Here is a 9,476-nt window from a genome sequence, read left to right as displayed (position 1 = left end):
TCCACATGTGGGACCCACTTTGATGTGTTTAAGGGGGAGCCATCCCAGCCCCTTGGACTGTCCACCAAGGATGCCCAGTCTATGGGCTACTGCTGGACGTCCAGTCCAGCAGCTGACCCACCTGATTTATGTGTTTTATCCACTCCTTTCATCTAGTGGGACCCTCTGTGACATGTGTGAGTCACCAGGGATTAAAATGATTGTATAAATTAATCATTATTGAATTGCCAGTAAGCCCAGATAGTGGGTGGGCTGGAATTTTAGTAATAGGCCCAAAGTTGCTGCCCATAAATGCATGTTTTGGGCAGCATGGCCCACCAGATTTTGGGGATATTATTATGCATATCTTGCCCTATTTCCAATCAGGTTTTGGACTTAATTAGTGCACATTTGAGGCCCATCCCAGTTGGATTTTATTGGGTCCATATTTCTAGTTAATTGTTGGACTATTTAGCCCTTTTTGGGCTGGAACTTTTTAGATAGGCCCATTGGACCTTTGGACCTATATTTAATATGCTATAGTAATAGGTTTTATGGGGTAAAATACTCAAGTAATTGGGCCCTTGGTTGTCCATTAAATTAACTTCATACTTGGGCCAAGATGTGAGGCCCAATTCATTTGTTTCAAATATAAGAATTGCCCATATGGTTGGAATATCGGGCTGCCCATTAAGCCCACCACAATGTATGGGTTGTAATCTTTATGGTTGGGCCCGACCCTTGCTTAGGGGCCCACTATGTTGCCTACTAAATTGGTCCATGTGTATTGCCCTTAGGCCCATAGATTGCTTAGACCTTGGGCCTTGTTTCATATTTGTATAGTGGCGGGCTACCTTTTGGGACCCATTTGAGGTTGGATGTCCTCCTTGGTGGCCCTAAGGTAGGCCCATAGGGTTGTTATAGGTGGTTGAAGGCCCACCTTAGACCCTTGTTAGGACCGCTTCTTCCTTGGGCTTTATGACCATTTTAGCTTGTGGGCTACCCCAAAGTATTGGGGCCCCACTAGAGGATTTCTCCTTAGAGTACTTGTCTATGTATCTAGACCTTGTCCATCCTTAAGAAGGAGGAGTATGTTCCATGTCATCATCGCCAAGTAGCGTACTTACACACTTATAACTCATATGCATCATTTACGTGAATGAATTGCATTGTGTGGTCATTAAGTTGATATGATAGAGGGATGGAGTTTCTTCCCTTGTGCACATCGAGTGCTTAGAGCTAGTGCATGATCTAATATATGACTCATGCATTGGCATCGTATTTCATGACAATACCGCCCTTTCTTCATCAGGGTCTTGCCTCCACAGGGACATTCGTGGATGGCCATATGTGTGGACACCGGAAATGTTACTTGAGCATATAGGGTGCATAGGATGCCCATAGGAGAAATTTTCAAAACTTCCATGGTACCAAGGATCTGCCCCAATGCCGTGACCGAGTGAAAACTATGAGCGCACGAGGGCCTTATACCATTAGGCCGCGACTCCCACTGTCGTTTAATCGGTTGAGTAGGGGTGTGGCCTTGCCCGCCTGATGTAAGAAGGTATTGCTAGGCTGAGTCTGACCAGCTCGTAAATGGATCTGTTGTTATCGAGCCTTGTTAGTGATTGACTGTCCATAGGCGGGTAGTGAGGTCTCTTACGCTCGTTTGACTGTGCAGGTCTAGAGAGCGGCAGTCATCCAGCAGTATAATTGACCCCGGTGATTTTCTTATGATGGAAATGTATTTGATATGTGGATTAGATATGAGGACTGACATCACTTCACATTGCATTCGCATCAGCTCTATAAGCCCCTTTATGCATCGCCTTGGTAGGGCGCCCAGTACTCATTTGTATTCATGACAAGCCTCGGTAAGGCTAGTGATATTGTCATTAATCATGTTTCCTTTCTTGTACCTCATATTATTCTTCTGTGCACCATTGTCACACACTTCCACCATCCTCTAAGCTTCTATAAGCTTATGCACGATTGGTGTGTGCAGGAGATCCTACGTCGGTATCGTAGCAGCTGATCTTGGATAGGTGTTGAGCCGAGGACCCCCATTGTTGCTGATCTTCTTCCTTCTCATTTTATTATCAGATGTATTTCCTTTCAGCTATGTACTTCTAAAGTTTAAATTTATATTGGATTTTGTAATGTGTCCCTTTGTTATTTTTGAGATTTACTTGTTGTGATCTTGGGTATGCTCGCATTGGAAATGAATATACAGTTATGAAAATCCTCCTTGTAGGATCCTAGGACCGGAACCTGCCTTAGGAGCCGAGAATGGGGTACTATGGAAGCTGTTGCGGCCAAAACCGGCTATCGGGTTCCATGTGAATCTAGTTACCGAGTTTGGGACATGACACTAATATTATGTAATGATAGTATATTTTTATGAAAAGTAAGTTGGAATTCACTAAGCGCATTAGAAAAACTTGATATATGAACTTATGCTCTAATTTAATCGATAAAGAACCTATTTTATGGATTTCTTATATGATTTGGCTCTAGGTTTTTAAAATCTCACTTTCTTGTCTTAATTCTACTCATCCATACTTGATTGCACAAAGAATTGATTTCTTAAAAAGGGTTTGAACATTGAAAATTGAGAATTACTTCATGCATGCTTTGCTTGGTACTAGAAAAATGTTGGTTGGGGGTGTGTTAAGTGTAAAATATTGCATATTTCTCCCTATTTATACCTTGATTTTATAAACATGATTGTACTTAATCAATTTAATAATGCATGTTTTCATATGTGAGGTGATCTCGAGAGCTTAAGGTGAAATTGACGCCAAAGGAAGATTTACACTCAAAAGATTACTAAATGAAGATTTATTGATTTAAAAGTCATTAATGAAGAAATCACATGCCAAAGATCCAAGAAAACCATGTAAGGAATGAAGAGAATCAAAATTTTAAAGTTAAGAAAATGAATCCTGAAATTGTCCCAAAAACAAACATGTTCCTGAAATTATCCTAAAAAGCATATTCTGAAACTCCGAGTATATTTTGGAAAACTGCGCAGAGTGCTAAATTTGAGGTGGTTTAAACACCAAGTCTATTTTGAAAAACTGCACAGACTGCATAAATTTGAGGCGGTTTCTAGATTTTTCCAACTCGGTGCGAAAGTTGGAGTTCCATAACTATAAATAGGACTCCCTAGGATGCTCTAAAGCATCTTCTAGGGTTTGAAAAGGTCTCAAGGAGCATAGCACAAGGGTGGAGCAACCACTAAAGAGTTTTTCTTCTTCCTTAGTTTATTTTTCATGCTTTATTTAAGAGATTTGGTTTCAATCATGTTTATGGTTGGCTAAACCTCTTAGCTAAGGCTTAGAGGTGAAGTTTGTAGCGTGTTTGGATGTGTATTTTTCTTTGATTCTTGTTCTTATTGAACTTCATTAATTTCTAGTTTGATATTAAAGGAATATTTTCGGTTTTCTATGATTTATTGCGACTCAAATTACAATAGATGATGTGATAGCTTTGGATATCTTCTTTTTCTGTTTTGAGATAGTGAGATTGGTAAATCTCCTTGTTCACCATTGTCTCCTGGGCATGGTAGGGTGATGGAATCCCTTCTAATTTTCACAATTCTCCTCCATTGAGAATAAGGTCAATAAAAAGTTCAGATTTGATTTAAATTGTTTTATCTTCCAATTGGATAGGATAGGACTCCAATTTTAATTGTGTTTATTGAATCAAGCAAGGTAGCATCTTAATAGCTACAAGTGGATCCTTGGCACTCTAGTTTCCACCTTTAATTGATAGTTTAAACATTATTCATAATTACTTTCTTTTATTCCAGAATTCAAATTTAGATCTTCTTCTAGTTCTCGTTGTTGTTCTTTTCAGAATACATACAAGTTTAGTCCTTGTGGATTCGACCTCATTCTCACAAGTTATTACTACATCGCGACCCTGCACTTGGGGTTTTGAACTGAAAACTTAGAGGAGAGGTCAATACAGTTTGATCCATACAAAATATCATCTACATATATTTGTATAATCAATATATCTTCATTATATTTTTTAATAAATAAAGTTTTATCAACACTCCCCATTTTAAACTTTTGACTAAGTAGAAATTTAGTCAGTTTTTCATACCATGATCTTGGGACTTGTTTTAAATCATATAGAGCCTTTTTAATATGGTAAACATTATTAGGAAGTTTGGGATATTCAAAGCCCTTAGGTTGTTCAACATATACTTCCTCGTTTAAGTCACCATTTGAGAAGGCACTTTTAACACCATTTGATATATTTTGAAATTTTTATGGCATGTAATGGAAATAAATAATCTGATAGATTTAAGATGAGCAATTGGTGCAAAGGTCTCATTATAGTCAATCCCTTCAATTTGAGTGTAACCTTGTACAACCAATCGTGCCTTATTTCTTATAATATTACCTAATTCATCAGATTTATTTTTGAAAATCCATTTAGTTCCAATCACATGTTTGTCAGAAGGTCTAGGAACCAGATACTAGATATCATTTCTAACAAACTGATTTAATTCTTCTTGCATAGGCAAAACCCAACTTTCATAAGATAGGGCTTCATTTACATTAGTCGGTTCTATCTGGGAAGTGAAGAAAACATGATTACATCAGTTTTCTAACTGTCTTCTGGTTTGAACACCAGTGTAAGGGTTACCAAGTATTTGATTAATCAAATGATCCTTGACTAATCTTATCTCAGTTAAATCTGATTTTGAAGATGGTTTAGATTGATTGACTATAGTAATTAATTTCATCATCTTGATCAAGTTTGAGTGTGATAGTTTGATCATCGATAACAACATTTATAGATTCTTGTATCACCCCAGTGCTTTTGTTTAGGATACGAAATGCTCTACTGTTTAAAGTGTATCCTAAAAATATACCCTCATCGCTTTTAGCTTTAAACTTTCCTAAATGTTCCCGGTCTTATAAAATGAAGCACTTACTTCCGAATGTACGAAAATATTTCACAGAGGATTTTTTTATTAAACCAAAGTTCATAAGTTGTTTTAGTTTTACCTATTCTTATATACACATGATTAATAATGTAGCAGGCGGTATTAATAGCTTCAGCCCATAAATATTTAGCTAATTTTAAGCAATTTAGCATAACACTGGTCATTTCTTGTAGAACTCTGTTTTTTTTCTCAGCAACCCCATTTTGTTGAAGGGTTTTAGGAGCATAAAATTCATGTAATATTCCATAGTCATTACAGTACTTCTCAAAATTACTACTTTCAAATTCAGTACTATGGCCACTTCTTATTCTGATTACAGACAGTTTTTTTTTTCAATCAAGATGCGTTTAATTAACTTTTTGACTTCGTCAAAAGCATCCGACTTTTCTTAAGAAGTCTACCCATGAGTATCTAGTGTAGTCATCTACTACAACTAGAAAATATTTCTTTCCGCTTCTGTTCTCCATTCAAGTTAGTCCAACTAAGTTCATGTGAATTAGTTCAAGAGGTCTTGTAGTGGCTAAGGAGTTCATCTTTTTATGACTACTCCTGATTTGTTTGCCAATTTGACAATCACCACATACTTTATTTTCTACCTTTTTTAGTTTGGGTAGACCACGAAGATGCTCTCTTTTACTCAATTTATATAAGTCTTTGTAGTTTATGTGTTTAAGACGTTAATGCCAAAGTTCGGTTTTATCTGTTTGGACCATGTAACATGAATGATTTGTCGAGCAAGAGTCATCAATGATATAGCAATTTTCAGAGGTCATGCAACCATTTAATATTATATGACCTTGATTGTTAATTATCTCATATCCATGATCTAAAAATTTTACATTATGATCATTATCACATATTTGAAATATGCTTAGCAGATTATGTTTTAATCCTTCAACATATAACACATTTTAAAAAAAAAGTAGATTAGGAAGTTTTACATTACCTCTTCTGATGATCTTGCAGTTGGTACCATCTCCGAATGTAACTGAGCCGCCATCGATTTGATTAATGTCTGATAAAATCTCCTTATCACCTGTCATGTGTCTAAAGCATCCACTATCCAGGTACCATCTTAAATGACTACTAGCTTTGAAAGCTATGTGGATGACAAGACACTTAACCTTTGGAACTCATTTCATTATGGTTCTAGGTTTAGGAAGATCTCTTACCATTCATTGTGTTTAGGAGTAAAAGTTTTTCTTGTTTCTACTTACTCCGTTATTTCTATAATTGGATTTCAAGAGCTCTTTAAGCAAATCCACTATCTTATCTTCTAGAGGAGGATAATTATTTCTCCTTTGGTATTTGTGGTAGTTGGCATCAGTTTTTATGTTATAAGTTTTTTTTTAAAAAAAAAAAAATTTACATTTTGTTTACTTCTTTTGGAGCTTCTCCTTTAGACTTTGAAGATTCTCCTTTTACAAATATAGGAGCGGACTTTTTAGATTTTTCTGTTCAACTTTTGATATAACCCAAGCTAGATTTGTCACCACTTCGGTGAGATGTAATTAATAACTTTTCAAGTTTCTGGTTTCTTTGGGTATATATCCAAGTATCTTTTGAAGTCTTAAGGGAAGAAACTTCTATTTTTAGATTCTCATTTTCAGATTTGAGATTTCGTATTTCAGAAATTTTTAAGTTTAAATCTAATTTTGTTTTCTCAAAGTAATCAAAAAAAATGAGATTTTTCCAAAATGGCTTTTTCAAGTTCTAATTGAAGCTTAGCACATTTTTCTTTTTAAATTTTTAGTTTAGCCGCAATCTTACAACTTTCTTTATACATGACATCATATGCTACTTGAAGATCATCTTCATTTTTTTGAATCACTTTCAGGAGTTTCATAATCAAAAGTTTCGCATTCATCTGGTAAAACGATTTTGGGGATAGTCATAAAACTTTTTGATCTTTCACAGTTTCTTGGTCTAATTCATCAATTTCTGAATTAGATTCTGATGATTCATCCCAAGTAGCAATCTTGCCTCTTCTTCTAGATTTATCCTTCTTATGACATTTTGAAGATAGACGCCCAATTCTAGAACAGTTGAAACATTGGGTGTCTTTATATTTAGATTCCCAAAATTTTGAATTTTCTTTTCTTTTGTCAAAAGGTTTTTGAAAATCTGCTCTATTTTTATTTTTGAAAATTCTATAAAATGTTTTAGCCAATATTGTTATATCATCATCATTATTAGAATTTACATTTGTATATTTAGAATTAGATTTAGAGGATTTAAGAGCTATGGATTTATTTTTAGGAGCTTTGAAATTCAGTTCGCAGGTTTGTAGAGATCCAACTAATTCCTCAACCTTCATAACATATGTATCTTTCAATTCCTATGTATCAGTGACTTTGGAATTGAACCTGTTAGGAAGTGATCGCAGTATCTTTGCGCAAACTTTGTTTTCAGGGACTTTTTCTCCAAGACCCTACATAGAATTAATAATGTCGTTTAGTTTCGTATAGAAGTCCATGAATGACTCACTTTCTTCCATACAAATTTTCTCAAATTTAATTGTGGGGATTTGAATTTTAGACTTTTTTACAATGTTAGTTCATTCATGTGTTATTTTGAGAATATCCCATGCTTGTTTTGATGTATCACAGGAAATGATTCTTTTGAATTCATCTGGTGATAGAACACATGTTATTGCATTTACACTACTATCACTTTTTTGAATAGTTGTTCAAAAAATATAAGCGGCTTCTTTCATGGACGTGGTTCCATCCTCAGCCAATACTTCTAACATTGTAGGGGTCCATTTAGTTAAAGTGGCTTGCCACACACTTTCATCAATAGACTTAAGGAAAATTCTCATTATGGCTTTCCAATAAGAGTAATTTGAGCCATCAAAGGGAGGTGGCCTGGTAATGGACAAACTATCAAAATTTGACATTCTAACAGCTCTGGATCTTGCTCTAGGAGGCTAATCCCAAAAGGAGCAACCTCTCTCTGATACTACTTGAAAGGACAAGTTATAGATGTCCTAGAGGGGTGGTGAATAGGACAATACAAAATATTCTGATATAATGTGGAATAATAATACTTTTAATTGCTTAGAGTATCGAAATCTTAATTCCAAATAGTTCGTAGGACAACCTTCACCTAAAAGATTTAGGCAAGACAACCTTATTTCACGACGTCTTTGAGATTAAAATACCAAACTTATCAAGAGATAGTCAATCATGAGGAAAGTAATAAATAAATAAACATTCACCACCACTACTCAAGAAGTTATAGTGGTTCGATGCTTAACCCCACACTTATTCTACTTCCAAAATTACTACCCTTGTAATTTTGGCTTTCACTATTTCAAGGCTTTCACAGGTTCACATTAACAACTTAATACAGTTCTGGTAATTTTCACGGGCTATCACAACAAAACCCACTTTGTAATTTTCACGGGCTCACCACAAAACAACTTACTGAGATTTTCAGGTTATCTCAGAAAAATTCAAAAGACAATAAATGAAAGTACAATACTTATCTTCTGATGTCGAGTCGAAGATATAATTGTAGTGTGATTTTAGCGATCTTCTTTCTTGGAATATTGATAAAGTCGTATATATGTTTAACCCAAGAAGAATATAGAGATATAATGTATTTTCAATAAACAAAACCCTAATGTTACAAATTCAATTCTCTGATTCTCAAGTAGAGTATAGATTACTCTATTAAAAATGATTAAAACTAACTTGAGAAAAGAGAATACAATAAGCTAAATTAATATAAGATTTACCGCACAAATAGCTTAAGATGGCCCTGACTTTCTCTCCTTGCTTGAGTATATTGCTCACAAATTTTCGTTGCTGAAATGAATGAGAGAATTCCTCTATTTATAGTCAAAGGTCTTGGAAATTCGGCTGGCCTAATTTTCAGTTCGGCTAGCCGAAATTTAACGATATCATTCCAATGACACTCAAATTTTGCGGGATAAGATTTTTTGAAAATTCGGCTAGCCAAACCTCCAGTTTGGTTGGCCAAATATAGGATTCGGCTGGCCGAATCTCCCTGAAATCTGAAAATCAAATGTTGATAGAAACTTGACCAAACACTACAAGTTGGCCGAACTGACAGGTTGGGCTGGCCAACCTTGATGCAGAAAATCCTTATCTTGTCGTATACTTGCCTGAAATGTGTTGGGTTACCCGAAGGTAGTTAGGTTGGCCGATCCAGAAGTCGGGTTGGCCTAACTTCAGTATATTTTACTTAAAATTATGTTCATTATGATACCATGTGAAATACACCTAACCTAGGGTCATTCTAAGGTTATACCACCTGATGGTTGACACATACAGATGCTTCAAACTTCGAACCAAGAAAATTTAAAGCTTGTGATGATGAGTCTTCCTTAAGATGTTGATCTAGTTTTTATGTAGTCTTCATGAGTAGTCGAAGAACATCTTCATGAGTGCTTGTGATCCATTCAGGACTACGAAATTTAACAATCATAACTGTGCTTTAAGTATAAGCACTTACATCTACAATGGTTCGATTTACGTAGTCCACCGAGGATTTCCTTTAAAAA

The sequence above is a fragment of the Magnolia sinica genome, chromosome 10 (assembly GCF_029962835.1).
Source record: "Magnolia sinica isolate HGM2019 chromosome 10, MsV1, whole genome shotgun sequence".
NCBI lineage: Eukaryota > Viridiplantae > Streptophyta > Magnoliopsida > Magnoliales > Magnoliaceae > Magnolia > Magnolia sinica.
The sequence above is the reverse complement of the archived record's forward strand: the minus strand, read 5'-3'. Positions refer to the sequence as shown.